This window comes from Dysidea avara, chromosome 4, assembly GCF_963678975.1.
Source record: "Dysidea avara chromosome 4, odDysAvar1.4, whole genome shotgun sequence".
Lineage (NCBI taxonomy): Eukaryota > Metazoa > Porifera > Demospongiae > Dictyoceratida > Dysideidae > Dysidea > Dysidea avara.
Window position 1 is genome coordinate 37,627,137 of NC_089275.1, and position 19,873 is coordinate 37,647,009.

The 19,873-nt window shown below is 37.7% G+C and overlaps 1 protein-coding gene across 2 annotated transcripts in view; it reads left to right on the forward strand.

The window, feature by feature from the left end:
• LOC136252017 (uncharacterized) overlaps nt 1–19,873 on the forward strand; it is a 62,871-nt gene that overhangs the window by 26,178 nt on the left and 16,820 nt on the right. The window lies entirely within an intron of this gene.

Consider the following 19,873-nt stretch of genomic DNA (forward strand, 5'->3'; position numbering starts at 1 on the left):
AACGCGTACTCCGATCGCCTTGAAATTTGACACACAGAAAGGGAGTCCAACGGCGAATCCTAGCATAAAATTTGGTACAAATCCGATGAATGGTTCAGGAGTTATGACCGATTATTCGCGTAAAACAAGATCGATTTGTTGTCACGCCTACAGGGTAAACCGCTTTATGAAATGAGTTGAAAATTGCTATGTAGATGGAGTAACCTTCGTAGGAGTGCCTTTTGGTGGTTTGAAAGGAATCGAGATAAAGACCACGGAGATATGACACAAAACCCAACCTGTGTCACAATTACGCGATCAATTTTTATGAATAAAAAAGTATTAGTTTTCACGCCTACTAGACAAACCGCTTAGAGCAATGAGCTGAAAATCGGTGTATAGCTGGAATAATCTTCATAGAAAGTCCTTGCAGTAGTACAGAAGAATCGGATTACAAACCACTGAGTTATGATTCGAAAGCCAACTCCGTGTAGCAAATGCGAGATCGAGATACTCTAATAGAACAGTCACCCTAATAGAGCATTCGGCTAATTTATTTATTCCATTATAGAATTTTATTACATCACAAGTTATTCTGTAGGGAGTTCAGCTGCAAACAGTTAATCTTATAGACAGTTCAGCAAGACAGTCACCATGTGGAGAGTTAAGCAAATATATCACTATAGAGATTTAGAACATTACAAGTCACACTGAAGAAAGTTCAGCTATAAACAAGTCATGCACTGTGTAGAGAATTCAGTTACAATTAAGTCACTCTCTAGAGAATTCAGTTACACAGAATTCAGCTACACACAAGTCACTGTGGAGAGAGTTCAGCTACAAACAAATTACCCTTTAGAGTGATCAGCTACAAACAAAACACTTTGCAGGGTGTTCAGCTGCAACAAATCAACCTTTAGAGCGATCAGCACAAATCTACCTGTAGAGAGATAAGCTAGAAACAAATCACCCTGTAGAGAGTTCAGCTACAAAAAATCACCCTGTAGAGACATCAGCTAGAAACTAGACACAATGTAAGGAATTCAGCTACAAGCAATCACCCTGTAGAGAGTTCAGCTAAAACAAATCAACCTGCAGAGAGATCAGCTACAAACAAATCACCTTATAGACAGTTCAGCTACAAACAAATTAACTTGTAGAGAGATCGGCTACAAAGAAATCAACCTGCAGAGAGATCAGCTACACACAATTCAACTTGTAGAGAGATCAGCTACAAACAAATCACCCTGTAGAGAGATCAGCTACAAACTAGACACAATGTAAGGAGTTCAGCTACAAGTAAATCACCCTGTAGAGAGTTCAGCTAAAACAAATCAACCTGCAGAGAGATCAGCTACAAACAAATCACCTTATAGACAGTTCAGCTACAAACAAATTACCTTGTAGAGAGATCGGCTACAAAGAAATCAACCTGCAGAGAGATCAGCTACACACAATTCAACTTGTAGAGAGATCAGCTACAAACAAATCACCCTGTAGAGAGATCTGCTACAAACTAGACACAATGTAAGGAGTTCAGCTACAAGCAAATCACCCTGTAGAGAGTTCAGCTACAAACAAACCAACCTGTAGAGCGATCAGCTAGAAACAAATTACCCTGAAGAGAGGTCAACTACAAAAAATCACCCTGTAGAGATATCAGCTAGAAACAAATCACCCTGAAGAGAGGTCAGCTACAAAAAATCACCTTGTAGAGAAATCAACTACAAACAAAACACTTTGTAGAGAGTTCAGCTACAAACAAATCAACCTTTAGAACGATCAGCAACAAACAAATCAACCTGTAGAGAGATAAGCTAGAAACAAATCACCCTGTAGAGAGTTCAGCTAAAACAAATCAATCTGCAGAGAGATCAGCTACGTACAAATCACCTTATAGATAGTTCAGCTACAAACAAATGACCTTGTATAGAGATCAGCTACAAACAAATCACCCTGTAGAGAGATCAGCTACAAACTAGACACAAAGTAAGGAGTTCAGCTACAAGCAAATTACCCTGTAGTGAGTTCATCTACAAACAAATCAACCTGTAGAGCAATCAGCTAGAAACAAATCACCCTGAAGAGAGGTCAGCTACAAAAAATCACCCTGTAGAGACATCAGCTAGAAACAAATCACCCTGAAGAGAGGTCAGCTACAAAAAAATCACCCTGTAGAGAGATCAGCTACAAACAAATTGCCCTGTAGAGAGATCGGCTACAAACAAATCAACCTGCAGAGAGATCAGCTACACACAAATCAACTTGTAGAGAGTTCAGCTACAAACAAATTACCCTATAGAGAGATCGGCTACAAACAAATCAGCCTGTAGAGAGTTCAGCTAAAACAAATCAACCTGCAGAGAGATCAACTACAAACAAATCACCTTATAGAGAGTTCAGCTACAAACAAATTACCCTATAGAGAGATCGGCTACAAACAAATCAACCTGCAGAGAGATCAGCTACACACAAATCAACTTGTAGAGAGATCAGCTACAAACAAATCACCCTGTAGAGAGATCAGCTAGAAACTACACACAATGTAAGGAGTTCAGCTACAAATAAATCACCCTGTAGAGAGTTCAGCTACAAACAAATCACCTTTTAGACAGTTCAGCTACAAACAAATTACCTTGTAGAGAGATCGGCTACAAACAAATCAACCTGCAGAGAGATCAGCTACACACAATTCAACTTGTAGAGAGATCAGCTACAAACAAATCACCCTGTAGAAAGATCAGCTAGAAACTAGACACAATGTAAGGAGTTCAGCTACAAGCAAATCACCGTGTAGAGAGTTCAGCTACAAACAAACCAACCTGTAGAGCGATCAGCTAGAAACAAATCACACTGAAGAGAGGTCAGCTACAAAAAATCACCCAGTAGAGATATCAGCTAGAAACAAATCACCCTGAAGAGAGGTCAGCTACAAAAAATCACCTTGTAGAGAGATCAACTACAAACAAAACATTTTGCAGAGAGTTCAGCTACAAACAAATCAACCTTTAGAGCGATCAGCAACAAACAAATCAACCTGTAGGGAGATCATCTAGAAACAAATCAACCTGCAGAGTGATCAGCTACAAACAAATCAGCTTGTAGAGAGATCAGTTACACACAAATCAACCTGTACAGAGATAAGCTAAAAACAAATCAGAGTTCAGCTAAAACAAATCAATCTGCAGAGAGATTAGCTACATACAAATCACCTTATAGATAGTTCAGCTACAAACAAATTACCTTGTAGAGAGATCGGCTACAAACAAATCACCCTGCAGAGAGATCAGCTACACACAAATCAACTTGTATAGAGATCAGCTACAAACAAATCACCCTGTAGAGAGATCAGCTAGAAACTACACACAATGTAAGGAGTTCAGCTACAAACAAATCACCCTGTAGAGAGATCAGCTTAAAACTAGACACAAAGTAAGGAGTTCAGCTACAAGCAAGGTACCCTGTAGAGAGTTCATCTACAAGCAAATCAACCTGCAGAGCTATCAGCTAGAAACAAATCACCCTGAAGAGAGGTCAGCTACAAAAAATCACCCTGTAGAGAGATCAGCTAGAACAAATCACCCTGAAGAGAGGTCAGCTACAAAAAAATCACCCTGTAGAGAGATCAGCTAGAAACAAATCACCCTAAAGAGAGGTCAGCTACAAACAAAACACTTTGCAGAGAATTCAGCTACAAACAAATCAGCTTGTAGAGAGATCAGTTACACACAAATCAACCTGTAGAGAGATAAGCTAGAAACAAATCACCCTGTAGAGAGTTCAGCTACAAGCAAAACACCCTGTAGAGAGTTCAGCAACAAAGAAACCACAATGTAGAGAGTTCAGCTGCAAACAAATCACCTTATAGAGAGTTCAGCTGCAAACAAATCACCCTGTAGAGAGATCAGCTAGAAACTAGACACAATGTAAGGAGTTCAGCTACAAGCAAATCACCCTTTAGTGAGTTCAGCTACAAACAAATCAACCTGCAGTGAGATCACCTACAAAAAAGCACCTTGTACAGAGTTCAGCTACAAAGAAATTACCCTGTAGAGAGATCAGCTACAAACAAATCAACCTGTAGAAAGATCAGCTACACACAAATCAACTTGTAGAGAGATCAGCTACAAACAAATCACCCTGTAGAGAGATCAGCTACAAACTAGACACAATGTAAGGAGTTCAGCTACAAGTAAATCACCCTGTAGAGAGTTCAGCTAAAACAAATCAACCTGCAGAGAGATCAGCTACAAATAAATCACTTTATAGACAGTTCAGCTACAAACAAATCACCCTGTAGAGAGATCAGCTAGAAACTAGATACAATGCAAGGAGTTCAGCTACAAGCAAAATCACCCTTTAGTGAGTTCAGCTACAAACAAATCAACCTGCAGTGAGATCACCCACAAAAAACACACTTGTACAGAGTTCAGTTACAAACAAATTACCCTGTAGAGAGATCAGGTTGAAGAGTTCACCTTGTAGAGAGTTCAGCAGCAAAGAAACCACCATGTAGAGAGTTCAGCTGCAAACAAATCACCCAGTAGAAAGATCAGCTAGAAGAAGTTACCTTGTAGAGAGTTCAGTTACAAAGAAACCATCATAAAGAGAATTCAGCTACAAAGAAATTACCCCGTAGAGAGTTCAGCTAGAAGAAGTCACCTTGTAAAGAGTTCAGCTACAAAGAAACCATCATGTAGAGAGTTCAGCTAGAAACAAATCACCCCGTAGAGAGATCAGCTGGACGAAGTCACCTTGTAGAGAGTTCAGCTACAAAGAAACCATCATGTAGACAGTTCAGCTGCAAACAAATCACCCTGCAGAGAGTTCAGCTACAAAAAAATCACCCTGTAGAGAGTTCAGCTAGACGAAGTCACCTTATAGAGAGTTCAGCTACAAAGAAACCATCATGTAGAGAGTTCGGCTACAAAAACACCACCATGTAGAGAGTTTAGCTGTAAACAAATCACCTGTAGAGAGTTCAGCTAGAAACAAAATACCCTGTAGAGAGACCAGCTAGAAGAGGTTACCTTGTAGAGAGTTCAGCTACAAAGAAACCATCCTGTATATAGTTCAGCTACATTTCAAGTCACCCAGTAGAGAGATCAGCTGCAAAAAAATATCCTGTGGGGAATAATGGGCATGTAATGAATATATGTATATAATTTGTATAATTACTAATAAATCAAAAATAATTGAAGTACTAAAATTCTTCTTTAAGTTCTTTTCTTCTTCCTGTAGTAAAGAAAAAAACACATGGGTTAAAAAAGCCCCAAAGCCAGCCATAGGCTGGCTTTGCAGTATACAAATACAAAAAGAAGTGATATCTAATCAAAAACAGCCAAGCTGTAAAAAAAGGTGCGGCCCCCAAAAAGGCCGTGGTGAAAAAAGATGTGAAATCCAAGGTGGCGGCCAAGAAATGGCTGTGATCGTAGGTTAATGGTTACATTTTAATAACGACAATTCAGGTGAATTTTGTGCCGCTTGGTCTTGGCACCAAATTCACTTGAATTGTTGTTATTAAAATGTAACCATTAACCTACCATCACAGCCATTTCTTGGCCGCCACCTTGGATTTCACATCTTTTTTCACCATGGCCTTTTTGGGGGCCGCACCTTTTTTTACAGCTTGGCTGTTTTTGATTAGATATAAATAACCAGAGGGATTCTGAGTAGAACAGTCCATTGGCATAGAGCAATTAGATTTTGTAAAGTCAGCATTGATATTAAGAGTGAGATCATGGCATTTAAGTTTGACTAGTACAATGTTGTTGGCAAACGTAGTAGAGTTATACCTTGGATGCATCCAAACGTCCTCAACAGAGACTCTAGAGCCACTCTTCAAAGAAGCCCGCCTCCTATTGCCTCTATTTGGGATATTTAGAAAAGCTTTAAAGCGTCGTGGTAAATTACCATCACATTTTTTGAAACATGAAGCAGTAGTGACTATCCATTGTTTATCAATAAGAGCTCCTGCACAGTTATTATCACCACGACATTTAAATGACACAGCTGATAACCATGATGGTATCATGGCTGTAGTATAGCTGGATAGTAGGAACATTACCAGGCTGCTACAAAACACTTGAGTAGTTCTGCACATCTTGGGAAAATAATCCTGTAAAGTAAAATCAAACGCGTAATAAGTACAATCCAGAATAGGCAGCAATCATTATCGAGGTAGACTCGACAGTACGTAGCTAAATAGTTGACCGCCCAGTAGCGACTAGCTAGCTACACTTCCAACGAGTAGACACGTGCACTTACTGCTAGCAGAAAGTTGGAGTTCAGTGAATCTTCAGGCGGTATACTTGAGTTCAGTGATTCTTTTAGTGAATGATGATGATTCCCTCGCCAGTTCTTTTATGGAGAGGATAGAAAACATACAAATGTACATATGGTAGTGACATCATAAAAGGAATACGAAGATTAGACATAGAAAGCGGTGTGGTGGTCAAAACCAGATCAAACGGTTACTCGGTTACCGAAAAATGTATTTTGTAATTCGACACATTGTTTTTGTTTAACACGTGTAGCCAAATGACAAGTATCTTGCTATAACAATAATCACTCTCTCCGATTTATCTGCTATAGTAAGTGATTATCAGGTCATTGTTCACATGTAAAAATATGTACAGTGGAACTCCTGACATAAATCTTGCTGAAATGCGGACACCTTGATACTTGGCAGTTGTTTTTAGTCCCTTAGACTTAAAAGTATATATGTTAATACTCCTGAAATTATGAGGGCATATCCAAGATTTTTAAAAAAATATGGAGTCCAAATTTGGTAGTGAGTTATAGGTGCTGCAGGGGTGCAGCCCCTAGCCACTGACAGGTTTTGAACATGAAAAGCTTTAAAGTTCATGACACATGGATAATATAAGCTATTTTTATATCCACAGAAAAACGACTTGTAAATCTTGCAAGACCATTCTTGCAAAGAAAATGTCCCCTTTCTTGGAAATTTTACAAGCTGTATGTTACAAGATTCTTAAATTTCCCTTTCTTGTAAACCAGTATTCTGTTATGAATGCTCTATTAGAGTAGTTTGACTGTTCTAAAGAATACATCTGGTGCTGGCTACTCAAGTAAAGTATCTAGATCTTTGTAAAGGTTTTTCCTTGTATTTCCTTGTTTCATCTTACTCCATTTTAGAGAAATCACCATAAGTTTCCTATTACACTGCAGCTATACTGTTCTGTCCCATTCTCACGTTTGTACTACCAATCTGTGATAGTCTGGTATTCCTGCTACAAGCCCACAAGTAATAATTTCAAAAAGGGTCCAGAGGAACTCTGTCTTTAATGCACCCCTAAACACTGTTAAGGGCACCTCACTAACACTGTTAAGGGCACCTCACTAACATGTAAGGACACCTTAACTTGGTCCCAAGGTGAAGTCCCACTATACATGAACTTTGTGTGCGTATGTACTACCAATAACCATTCACATCTATTTAGAGTTCATAGTATTATTTGGGAGTGTGTCTTAACTGGAGCACCACACCATCCCAGTTGTAAACTGAGTTATTGAAGTAGTCACCTCAGTTTTTTTGTATGTACAATGGGCTTTTGTGATTTCTTCTGTTTTGTTGACACCATCTATATTAGCTTGAAGGGTCTACTGTTGTGCATTGTGTCCCATGAAAGCTGCAGTATACATCAAAGTAATTCCCACTTTTTAACTTGTAGAAGAATTACATGTTCACATATCTCCCATCCAGTTTGATCCGGAGAAGTGATCCAGGTGTTAACAGGCACAGCAAGCAGTCCATTGGTGGGCGACTGTTGGTTAGTTACCATATCTCCTTGCATAAATGCCACGTACCAATGTCAGCCTCAACTATCTATAAGACCAGAGAATATCAAACAGTTTTCGATACACCCAAGTTATGTGTACTGTATGTATAGCATAACCAGATTGCATGTCCACTGTATGTAGGTACATGTGTACCACATACTGAGACTACAGTACATATGTATGTATGTTCACAAATTTTGTATGTACTATAGTCAGTTCACATTCACCTGAGCCCTGCCAATGTTTGCTCGTCTATACTAAATGTATAGGATATTTTTAAAGCCTCGTACTCATTGCCCTATCAAAGTGATTTAAAAAACAGTCCCAGTGTATAACACAGCACTACTAAATGTTTAGGCAGCTGATCCATATAACAAGAGTTATTAACAAAAAATGAGGGCTTAGTGAACACGAACCAACTATGTATTTGCTAATTACAAAACAATGCATTTATTGCATTGGCTAAATAGATTATAAATATTTAATAAGTAGGAATTTGAAAAATGCATGATTGTGTCAGGTTTTTGCAGATCCAGTCACAAACACACTGTATGTATGTACTATGCATCACAGTATGTGAATACAGTGGTCCCTTGATTATCTGACCCCCTTGGGACCAAGATATGTTCAGATAATTGAATAGTTTGGGTAATCAAAGCCCGTTTATTTATATACAGAGCACTGTTCAAATACTCTAATAGAACATACATCTTAGACAAAATACTCTAATAGAGCAGCCAATTTTACTGTTCGGATAATAGAGATTCGGATAATCAAGGGAGCACTGTACATCAATGTTGTACAAATGATAATGTGATTACTGAAGTTGTACTATCATACGTACTGTCACTGTAGACAATCACAGATGTTGCCAAAGGTGAAGAAGGAGCAAGTTATTGTATCCAGTGTGAAGTGAGCACTGCACAAGTGTACCAAGCTGTGTTCACAAGAAATATCATACCTAATACATATGTTACATACGCACATGTGAAAATGGTGGATCAAGAGGGCTCTCCTTGTTACCTCAAAGGTAGTGAAACAATGCTGAAAAGTGATTACAGTGAAAACTCATTTAATGGCCACCTGTATAATAAGACCACCTCATTTATCGAGGCCAAATACTTTAGTCCCAGTGGTGGCTGGCTCTATTAATGAGGTTTCAGTGTATTTGCTAAACTAATATTCAGCTGCATTGTTAGAGACGTACCGTGCTTCTCAGTATGAAACAATCTTCCCCCAAACCCTTTCAAAGTCTGGATCTGCCACTGTGTGATATTATAGTCACTAAGTATTGTATGTTCTGTTCCATGTGTGTATTCCAGATTGTGGTACCAGACTACACCAAACACAGTCACATGTGTGAACACCGTGTCAGTGGGTTTGACCATCACTGTCAGTGGCTGACGAAGTGTATTGGTCACAACAACCATCGGCTGTTTGTAATCCTCCTGTTTGTAGTGGCCATGGAGAATCTCCTCTTTGTCATCACAGCTACTTCATGTAAGCTACACATGTAAATTGTGGATACTAGTGATAAACCAATACTGATACCGCTACTAGTATTGGCATCAGTAATATTTTTGCACTATTAGACCTGTATTGTATAGCTATAAATTCCATTACCAGCCAATACATTGTACATCACTTAATTACGAGGGGTAGAATTCTTTTAAAGAAGCCAGGCTTTTAAACCTTTAGTTATTGTCCACCAACTTTCTGCCACCATTTAAAATTGCCCTACTCTAAAGTAGTGTGAAATGGTCCTTTTTGTTGAACCAAGAATTCTATAATGATGTACCTTACTTATCCAGTACCGTAAACAGGGAAGTTTCACGGTTAAGGCTTAATGAGACTATTTGTGGTGAAAGTTTCGCGGTAAAGCTTAAACATAGCTATATAGTACACTGTAAATATTAGTGGGGAAACTTTCACAGTTTGCTTTGAAATGTGAAAGTTTCACTCAGCAAAACTTCCCCTTTTACGAAATTTTAATTTCCTGCTGCACAGCAATGCTATTGTGGTTTTTAAATGTGTTTAGTAATAACCCATAATACTTAATACAGTATTTTGATAGTACATTCTAGTAGTTCTATATGTTAGAGTTAAAGCCCTGCCACGCATGTGTACGAAAAATGAAAAGTATAGCACTCTGGGGGGGGGGGGGGGGGTCTCGAGGCAAATACAGCACTCGGTTTCACCTCGTGCTGTATTATCCTGTATTATCCTCTCAACATGCCCCCTCGTGTTGTATTTTCCATACTCACGCGCAGCGGTGCTTTAACTATAACGTATGTACTTGGATGCATTTACTTATGTATGCACACGGCGTTTCCTTGAGTTAGTAATATGATGTATGACAGTGTAGAGCTGTACATTTATACATCAACATTGTGGTGATTTTGTTATCTACGCACATGTATATGTGTTGTTTACAGTATGTGATTTTATTGAACATGTTTACTTTTACATGATTACAACACATTTTATTACTTGTAAGTCTTACATACGTATAGTTATATCTATGTCCCTACTAGACTATGAAAAAAACTTCATACTGTAGAAAAAACTTTGTAGATGTTACATATAGTGAAACCTGTGTACATGTGATATGGGTACCTCAGGACCAACCAAAAGTGTCCTGATTAATATGTATATCAATGTTTTTTATGCTGGTTTATATTCCAAGCAATACTCTGAGACCATTACCAAGAGTCCAGATTATACAGGTGCCCTCATTTTACAGCGAGTGTCACTGTGTAACAGTAGTCATTGTGACATCATATTATGTCATGAACTGTAGTATCACGATGCGAGTTAAGTTCATGTCATATCACAACTTAAAAATTAGTACACTATAAAGTATGTGTATACACAGGTGCCGACCCATTAAATTTACTATAGGAAGGAAGTAATTTAGAAGTCATTAAATAATCTGTTGATGTAACAGTAATAAAATTTAATTAGCTGTGACATCACTTTAATAACTGTTATTATAAGGTTGTAAGTCTACACATGGTAACTTGTGTTGTTTGGTATTTTTTGCATACTTGCTTGATAGTGCTAATTTGAGATAACCATTTATGGACTGGTTTGTATAAACCAGTTTACTATTCACACCTTGCAGTGGACATCTGTAATATTATGCTTTAGAGGATGGCCAGCACCTGTTTTTACAGGTGTCGGCTATCCCTATTGTGCTAGCTACAGTACATAAGTTATAATAATATTCCTTCGCATCAACAACACTTGTTAAGCATTTCATGGTTTGTTGACTTCTAGAATTCTATCTGAAAAATTCTTACTTACACTGTCTCGAGGACCAAGCAATTGAGTTCATTCAATAATATATGACAACATAAACCCAGGCTTTTAACAGTAGTCAAATCAGTTAGTCACCTATAAGATCACTGCACACCAACTAGCCACCACTTTATTCCCCCTGAGACATCATTCCTTACTAGGTTAGATCACTTGTGTTATAGGAGTCATGTTGGTATACACTGGTGGATGATGTGGGTACCATGTGACCATGAAATAAAACTTGTTGCTCCCAATGGACTTGGTGATATAATTGGTTCCCTCTCCCACTTAGTTTGATGGTAGGGTACAGCTAGTTTCCTTTGGTTAGTTGTCTGTTCAATATGTGTTATACATAGTGTATACCAAGGGGTACTTGTTCATGATGCTGTTTTGGATACAGTCCCGAAGAAATTTGTACATTATAAACACTTACAGTAACAGTGCGTTAACCATTCGTGCTGAGGTTGAGATGCTTAGGTTATGGAATGCGTTCCTATAGTCATGTAATGTACCTGTACCTGGAAGATATTAACTACCTCATATGATGTATACAAGCACCGTCCATCCAAAAACAGTTGTGATGGTTCACTTACAGCAAAATCACATTAGGGAGAACTATGGGACCAAAATATGGCCTCAGTAGTGAGGTGGTCACTTTGGGACCTACTGAATGTGGCCACTGTAATGAGGTGGTACTTGTACATTATAGTTCCGCTGTACATAGGACAGTGAATATCGATAAGTTTAATTGCCACTTCTCAAACAAACCATTTCCATCTGTGCATATATTGTATCTTTGTCTCACTAAAAAAAAGTTATATTCTATATTAATTTCCTGTGTATGGTAATGATGTTAAGACACAATGGCAACAAGTCAGCAAAATGGCAACATCTTGTGGGCTATGTTTAACCTGTGATCATATCTATGCTACTTGTTCACATCGGTATAAAAGTCGTATCTGTTTGAAACAGTTACAACTGAATTGAAAAGGATCAACTGGTTCAAGCACACAAGGAAAGGTTTACGAGTTCAACAATGCTGGAGTTTGCAGTATTAGTTATTCTGCTTGTGATGTTGCTAGAGAGCCAAGCCTGCCCTACTGTATCGGTACTGGAAAGCTGCTGTGTGCTGAAGAATGACAAATTTGCTTTTTCTGACCAGTTCATTTTTGGAGTGTACAAAGTGAAGATTGAGAATGACTGTGGAGATTGCTATGCTGAAACAGATGCCTACTGTGACACAACTACTGATGATGGAGGATGAATGGTTGTGCAGAGAAGACAAAGTAGAAAGTTTCCTTTCAACAGAAGGTGGGCTGACTACGAAAAAGGCTTTGGCAATCTTTCATCAGATTTTTGGTTTGGTCTTAAGTCACTCTACTGTCTTACCAGCAAAGGTCTATGGGAAATGAGAATTGACTTCCAGTTTGTTAACTGCACCAAGTCATATATGCAATACAAAAACTTTTCAGTTGGACCACCAGAGACTGATTACAAATTGAGTGTCGGTGGATTCTCAGGTATCACTCCTACCGACCCACTGACAACACATCCTTTAGATGGGTCACCATTTACGACACTAAATAGAGACAATGATCTTTCCTCCAGCAACTGTGCTAGTCAGTATGTCAGTACAAATCAACCGGCTGGAGGATGGTGGCATCGTGCTTGCTCACATGTTAATCCTAACCTTGTACCAAGAGCCAGCAAAGGAATCTACTTGATGAAGGCATGGTATCCTGTTATAATGTTTGAGATTAGGATCAGGCCACTGAACTGCAAGTAAATATAAAGCACAGAACTGTCACAATTTGCATTTTAGTGTTGTAATATCTGTACGGTGTTATACATATATATTTGAATAATACACTGTAATAATATCTAATGTACATAATGGTATTTTCACCATTGCAATGGTCCATTTCAAAGACTAGTGACCTAAAGCATGTCATATACCATAGAGCACTGTACTCGAGACTATCATGAGTATAGTAAGTCCTTTAGGAGTATTAATGATCTGTACTTACATGGATGGGACCATGGTTGACGTTGATATACATGTTAGTGCTGGTGAAAAGTTGCAATTACAAAACCTTATCCATTAAATGCTATAAAATGCATCTGTGTAACATGATTTCTTTTTTCTGTATTGTATATTCTATCCCTATTATACGGATGCTGTGGTATTGTTTCCATGGTGGCATATTCCTATATGCTGACTACTGAGAAAATGAAGTTTGTGTTACTAACACAAGTTATGTACAACTGAAACTCCTGTTTCTAAGGGCTGACCAACCATTTGTTTTTCAGTACAAAATATTTGTGGTCATCACATGATCACCTTGCAAGTAGAGGTAAGACCACATAGGGTTTACAAGTTACCTTTTAAGCCCATTACAAAGCGAGAAATGCTAAACGTTTCACCATATACGTAGCAAGCTACTGATGGGTAGCACAGCAATGATAAAGTACCTTAGCTACCGTTTGACATGCAGATCGTTCTTCAGCTTGTGTTTTTATTATTTTGCTATTTACCAACCTTGTGCTTAGCTGTGTTTAGCCCAAGAGTTACAAGACGGTTGAAATGGCCTAAATGTATTATTTATTTTCAAAATGTTACTTGCAAGCATGTGAACAAATATTTTAACTTTCAAATGTGCTGAATTATTTTGTTGTTTAAACTGTGTATGTTATTACATGTGCACATGAATGTGTAGGTATTATTCAAGTTCACTCGGCTTATCATCCATTAAAATTCATCAAGGTATGTACTTGTTTATATATACTTAAGATAGTGCTTGGCAGTGTGTGTGTTCATGATCATATAAGAATGTTTTGAATGTAGGTAGAGTGTGCATTGTGTTGTGTGTATAGTAAATGGGTGTGTGGTGAAGGTTCAATGAGCGGCATTGAATAGTCGAGGTGGTAAATGTATTGCATGTGCAGAGTGTACTGTTTGTTCTATTAGAAGGGTTTTAGGTATGTAATTTGTAACTACACAGCAAGAACTTGTAAGACATGTACATGTAATATGCAACCCACGAAAACCCGACTTGTTTGCATTTTCCTCGAACTTTATTGTATTAGTATTTTGTTGTCTAAGTGCCCCAAAAAATAGAGTCTGGCCTATATAGAATTCAGAACTTGTGCTTAGAAATGTGTAATTACACTGCGGCTCACCATATTAAGAGTAGTGTTCCACCGATAGTCGGATCGGTATCAAATCTGAGCCAATATTGGGGATTTTAGTATCGATCGGTATCGGTTATTTAGGTATTCCAATACCGATTAATAGCCACTCACGCCAATTGTCATCATCATAATTATTATCATAAATGCTATGCTAGCAAAATTTGGGGTGTAACAAGCTGGAAATAGTGTTGAGTATTATTCTGCCATAAAAGGTGTAGGAATTGCTTTGTTAAACGTAGAGCAACTGCTACTTACTATGTTTGCATGAAAAAGACTGAAATGCTCTAATGGAACAGTCACTACACAATGAAATATTCTAATAGAGCAGTCACACATAGCTAACTTGAGAGGTGTGTAAATTCTATGGCAATTATCAGTATCGGTATCTGTATCAGTGAAAATTTATTGCTAGGTATCAGATTGATAGGTATTTTTCTGTATCGGTGAAACCCTAATTAAGAGATCACGAATAGTAAAGAATCCAATCACGACAGTGATGCTTTTGGGATTTCAATCAGTTACTTTCTATGGGCAGTTAATGTTTAGGCTCTGGAGGTGACATTTCTACTTTCCGAGGGAATTAAGGCATCTATTACACACGAAATCAATGTTAAATGGAAAATTGTCCCTGGTTTATTACAAAAAGAATTACGCGGTTTTCGTTTCATGACTTTCATCCCAGTTTTTACTCACATTGTGCAGCCATAATGTGTTTAATTCTCAATACTGCGATTTGATTGGACGCACCAGTTTTCGGTAATGCTGGTACAAGTCCTTAATGCTAGATAGACCAGACCCTATTTTTCAGTGCGCTTATAAGCACCTAAAATAGGGTCAGTGATGGAATCAGTTGGTATATTAGATATTTCATTTCGAGTATTCCTTCATTGTTTACTGAAGCAATTACAGCACGCATAAAATTATTATGTAGCAAGCATTTTTTACCCAATGTATTTCAATGCATGTACCTCAAAAATAGAATTATGCAAACAAGCCGTGTTTTTGCTCAGTGGATCACATATGCTTGATCAGATTCAGAAAACTGATCTACTACAACACATGACACATAATATATTTTAGTGCTTTATATCTGTTTATCTGATAGTACTATCTACCGTACTTAGTTGGAGGTTGCCTACAGCATTTCAGATCTTTATGTCATCATTTAACCCTTACTAGCCCAAATATGACAAGGCGCTATAATATTCAAAGCATCCATCCTATGGCTATGCAATTTACGTCATTCTATTTGTGATATAACAAGGATTAAAATGATACCAAGGGTTTTTCCAAAATGCTAAACAGTGAGGCCGAAACTGGCCATGTAAATAACTTTTTGGCAGGGAAACATACAAATCCTTTGCATACCTTTATAAAATGATCCATAACTCAATGGCGATACTTGCAACAACTTTCATCCGTTTCACTATAAAATTTACTTGCGTGATACACCCACAATCAAAATTAAAGACATGGCAAAAATTTTGATGTGACTTGCTGATGTTCATCGTTTCATAACAAGTAAGCCACTGTAGTTATAGTGGTCATTTAACCTTCAATTAGCCCAGTGAACAGACTTTTGAGTATAAGAATTAAGTTACCCCATCTAATGTCATCATGCATGCTCATATTGTGTAAACTCCTCAAAAGTTCTTTGCTGGTTTAAGGGTTAAATAATTATGAAACATTTAATGCATAGAGGTTCACCTTAAAAGCATCCAAAAAATGTGTGTTTGTATGGATTAAGCTGTTACTATAGTTTCTTGTAAAGGTGACAGCCACTGAAGAGCCATGGTTGTTTATCTTGATAGTTGCAAATATTTGCACTGGAATGATAGCCTACATGGTATGAGTGATGTGTGATGAGCTGCAGTATAAAGTGTCCCTTGTTGCAGAATTTGGCATTTCAGTTGAAGTATATTTCCCTCCTTGGCACAACATACTTTGATACAAATGGAAATGTAGCATACAAGAAAAAGAGGTTTGTATACTTGTTGAATAATATTGCTTGTTGTTTTTCTTTTATAGAATCTCTTTAATGGTCGAAGGAATATACTTCATGTTTTAGAATATTCTTTCAACTTAAATGTTACTTTTGTACCAACGTTGAAACCGGGTCACTACTGCTGACCCGGATGACCCACTGACCCGGATAGCGATCCGGGTCAGACCCGGATGTGACCCGGATTAATTAAAGCCGAGACGTGTTTCGGCTAGTCTCGGGCGAGCGAACGAGTCTACATTTTGAGCGTTTGATTCGTGTTGAGTAAATATTGCAACTTCAGCCTAGCTGTAGGTTGAAGACCAAAAAAAAAAAAAAAAAAAAGGTCTTCACCTACTGACAATAGCTACCCCTCACCATAGATACCCTCAGTTTCGTGCTACATACTGCACTTACTAACAAATAGGCGTGGCTGAGCATATGTTGGTAATGCGATAAGTGGGCGTGGCTCACGAAAGAGCTACGCGATAGCGTTTATAAGTTCCACGTCGTCAAACGAACAATTTCCGTTTCTCACGTGATCCAATCCGGGTCAGACCCGGATAAATTGTAAACCGGGTCAGACCCGGATGACCCGGAGAAAATGTGACCCGGATGACCCGGATGACCCGACCCGGTTTCAACGCTGGTACCAAAATAGTTTCAAACACTATCTCTGGACAATTTCTTTCATTTGATATTTAATATGTTTTGCTTATATTGTACCATCGTACTATGATGTGTTTACTAGAAGTAAGTAATTCATGCATGATCTATTAGAGTATTTGGCAAATCTGTATAGGAAACAAAGTATATACATGAATGAATGAGAATGGTCTTCATTATCCAAACAATCTCACATCTTTGAATAGTGAAGTCTATTGTGACTATACTGTTGCATAATTATAATGGTACCTGCATTTGACGTACACTCCTCTACCCACTAAAATTGCACAGTCAGTTGTGTTTGGGACATTTTTAGTGCTGAAATGAATAGCAATTTTTATTATTCAAATAGTTGTGAACAAAACGACTGATTATTCAATTATTATTTAAGCATGAATAAATACTGATATCTTTGTTGAGTATAGCCTGAGAGCTATTTCTATCTCATCTAAAATGGTGATTTTTCAGTATGAGTATGTCACTTTGTTCACAATCTCAAGCTTCTAGGTTGGCTTTATTCATCTGACCACAGCTTACTACATGACCAGCGCAAAACAATATTCGAATAGCATGTTACCAAAAAATAATGTCATGCCGACTGAATAGTCAAATATCTGAATAATCGTTTCAGCACTAGTCATTTTACTTTAGCACACTGTAGTTATAACACATTTCTTAGTTACAGACAATCCTAAGATATGTACAGTAGTATGAACCAGACTGCCTGGAAAAAGAGGCTCCACTGTACTAGCTCTATCTCCATTATAGTACCGCAGCAGTGACTTTCACTGCTAAAATCAGAGATATGCTGCTGACACGCAAGAACGCAACAGTAGCTGAGCTACACAAGAAGCACACATGCCAAATAAAATTACATAGCTCTGGTTGCTATGCAGCACCTCCATTCCTGATAGAGGGACTGTGATAGTATGGGGTCTCACCTAGGATGGCTGCTGCATATCACGTAGGCATAAATTGTACCCATCATCATGCTTCAGTATGAAGAACTTGGTGGTGCAAAAACAATTCCTGACACCAAATTCTTCCTTATACCCAAGTATCTGTTGCCTCAGATTAAAGCCCATTTTTCCCATTGGCCTTCAGTAGAGTTGGAGGTTACAACAACACCATATACTTGATGCCAGGAATACAAATTTAAAAAGGGTTCCAAAATTTCTGCCACTATTATTTTTAACATAGAAGTTATTTTCAGGGATGACAGCATCCATCAAGTAGGCTGTTCTTCAGCTGTGCCCTAATGATACATGGTTTTGCAGCTGGGTGGCTTAAGCAATGGGAGTATAGTTCCTTACTCAAGGAAACAACAGTAGCAGTGAGTGACTGAGTTGCCATCCTAGGTATGGAACCTGGAATACCAATCCAATGCCTTACCATTTAGGCTACTGTTCAAATGCAGTTGGTAATCAAAGGCTATATAGATTTTGCACAAAATACTCTAACTATGCAGTTATTTCTGTTTGCATAATCAAAAAATTGGTTAATGAGGAGTTTCCCTACTGTATCGATGTTATGAGACTGTAGTTGCAAACAGTGTTGGGAGTAACGCGTTACTTATGTAACGCGTTACGTAATATTATTACTTTTGTGGTATCTAAGTAATATAACGAAATATGCTATAAAAACAGGTAATATAACTCAAGGTACTTTACTTACAAATGTAACGCGTTACCTATGCAATATAGTTACTGTAACGAATCTAATATTACGTAATATTATTACTACAAGTAACGAAGTTATAAATCTCGTTAGTAATTCACTGAGTAACGCCTAGCCACAACGAAGTAATGAAGCCTACTGAATGAGGTTTATTCACCAGCTTCTTACTTATAATCAAGATTTGCACATTGTCCAACAACGCAATCATGTCACGTGATAAGGTGGTAGTTTAACACGTGACAGCTTAAGGCTGTGGACACAAAGTAATATAATATGTAATATTATTACAGTTACTTTATTTTATGGGTAACATGTAACTGTAACTAAATAGTTCAGCTGCAAGTAATATGTAATATGTAACTAGTTACTTTTGAAAAGTAACTTGCCCAACACTGGTTGCAAAGTACTAAGTGACTTTGGGGCTTTAATTTATTCGAGCTGCAGCTTTTAACAAGTAAATTATAGCAATATTACAGCTCCATTGGAGTATTTTATACCAGCCTGTTGAACCACATAATAGGCACATATATAACATACTAACTTTTGTATATTGCTATATAGTAACCATTTTCATAAGGTTGTCCCTTAATAGGTGTATGAGTGTAGTGAAGACATAGAAATACTGTGATTAATGGTATACACATTAGAAAATCTGATGGCTTTATTTCACAAGAGCAAAGCTCGGCACAATTGGTGTGCAATATTTTGTAATGTGTTAGGTGGTTGCCCTGCCATTATGAACCTCTGTGTACCACTTTAGTCACAACAATTAAGCCTTTTCATTTATGTACAGAGGTCTGTTAAATTACTCTAATAGAGCAAACACTTTAATAAAATAGCGTACCTGTTGACAAAAGAGTCAGTTGTTTAGATATTCAAAGGTTGATCATTTCATCAAGATAATTGAGGGTTAAGATTCAGGTCCTATTGTATCAGATGACAACATTAAGCAGACCTTCAGTGCTGGTCACTGTAAAGCGCTAATAACAATAACAATAGCTAGTACTGTAACAGAGTACCTGAGCACTTTTAGTTTAGTTGTAGCATGTAAAATAGAGCTTAATGTTGTGTTAGTGTATATATTTGATACTGGCCTATGATGCACAGTTGCAGTGTACATGGATGCAGAGCCAATTGTATTGTGGTGTGTGTCTAAATATACTGATTAGATATGTTCTTCATCAGTATACTGAAAGTATCAGAGTACAAGGGAGATGTTGTGAATATTAATGAAATGGTAGGTTCAGTAGACATGCATGTTGGCAGCGTTGTTTA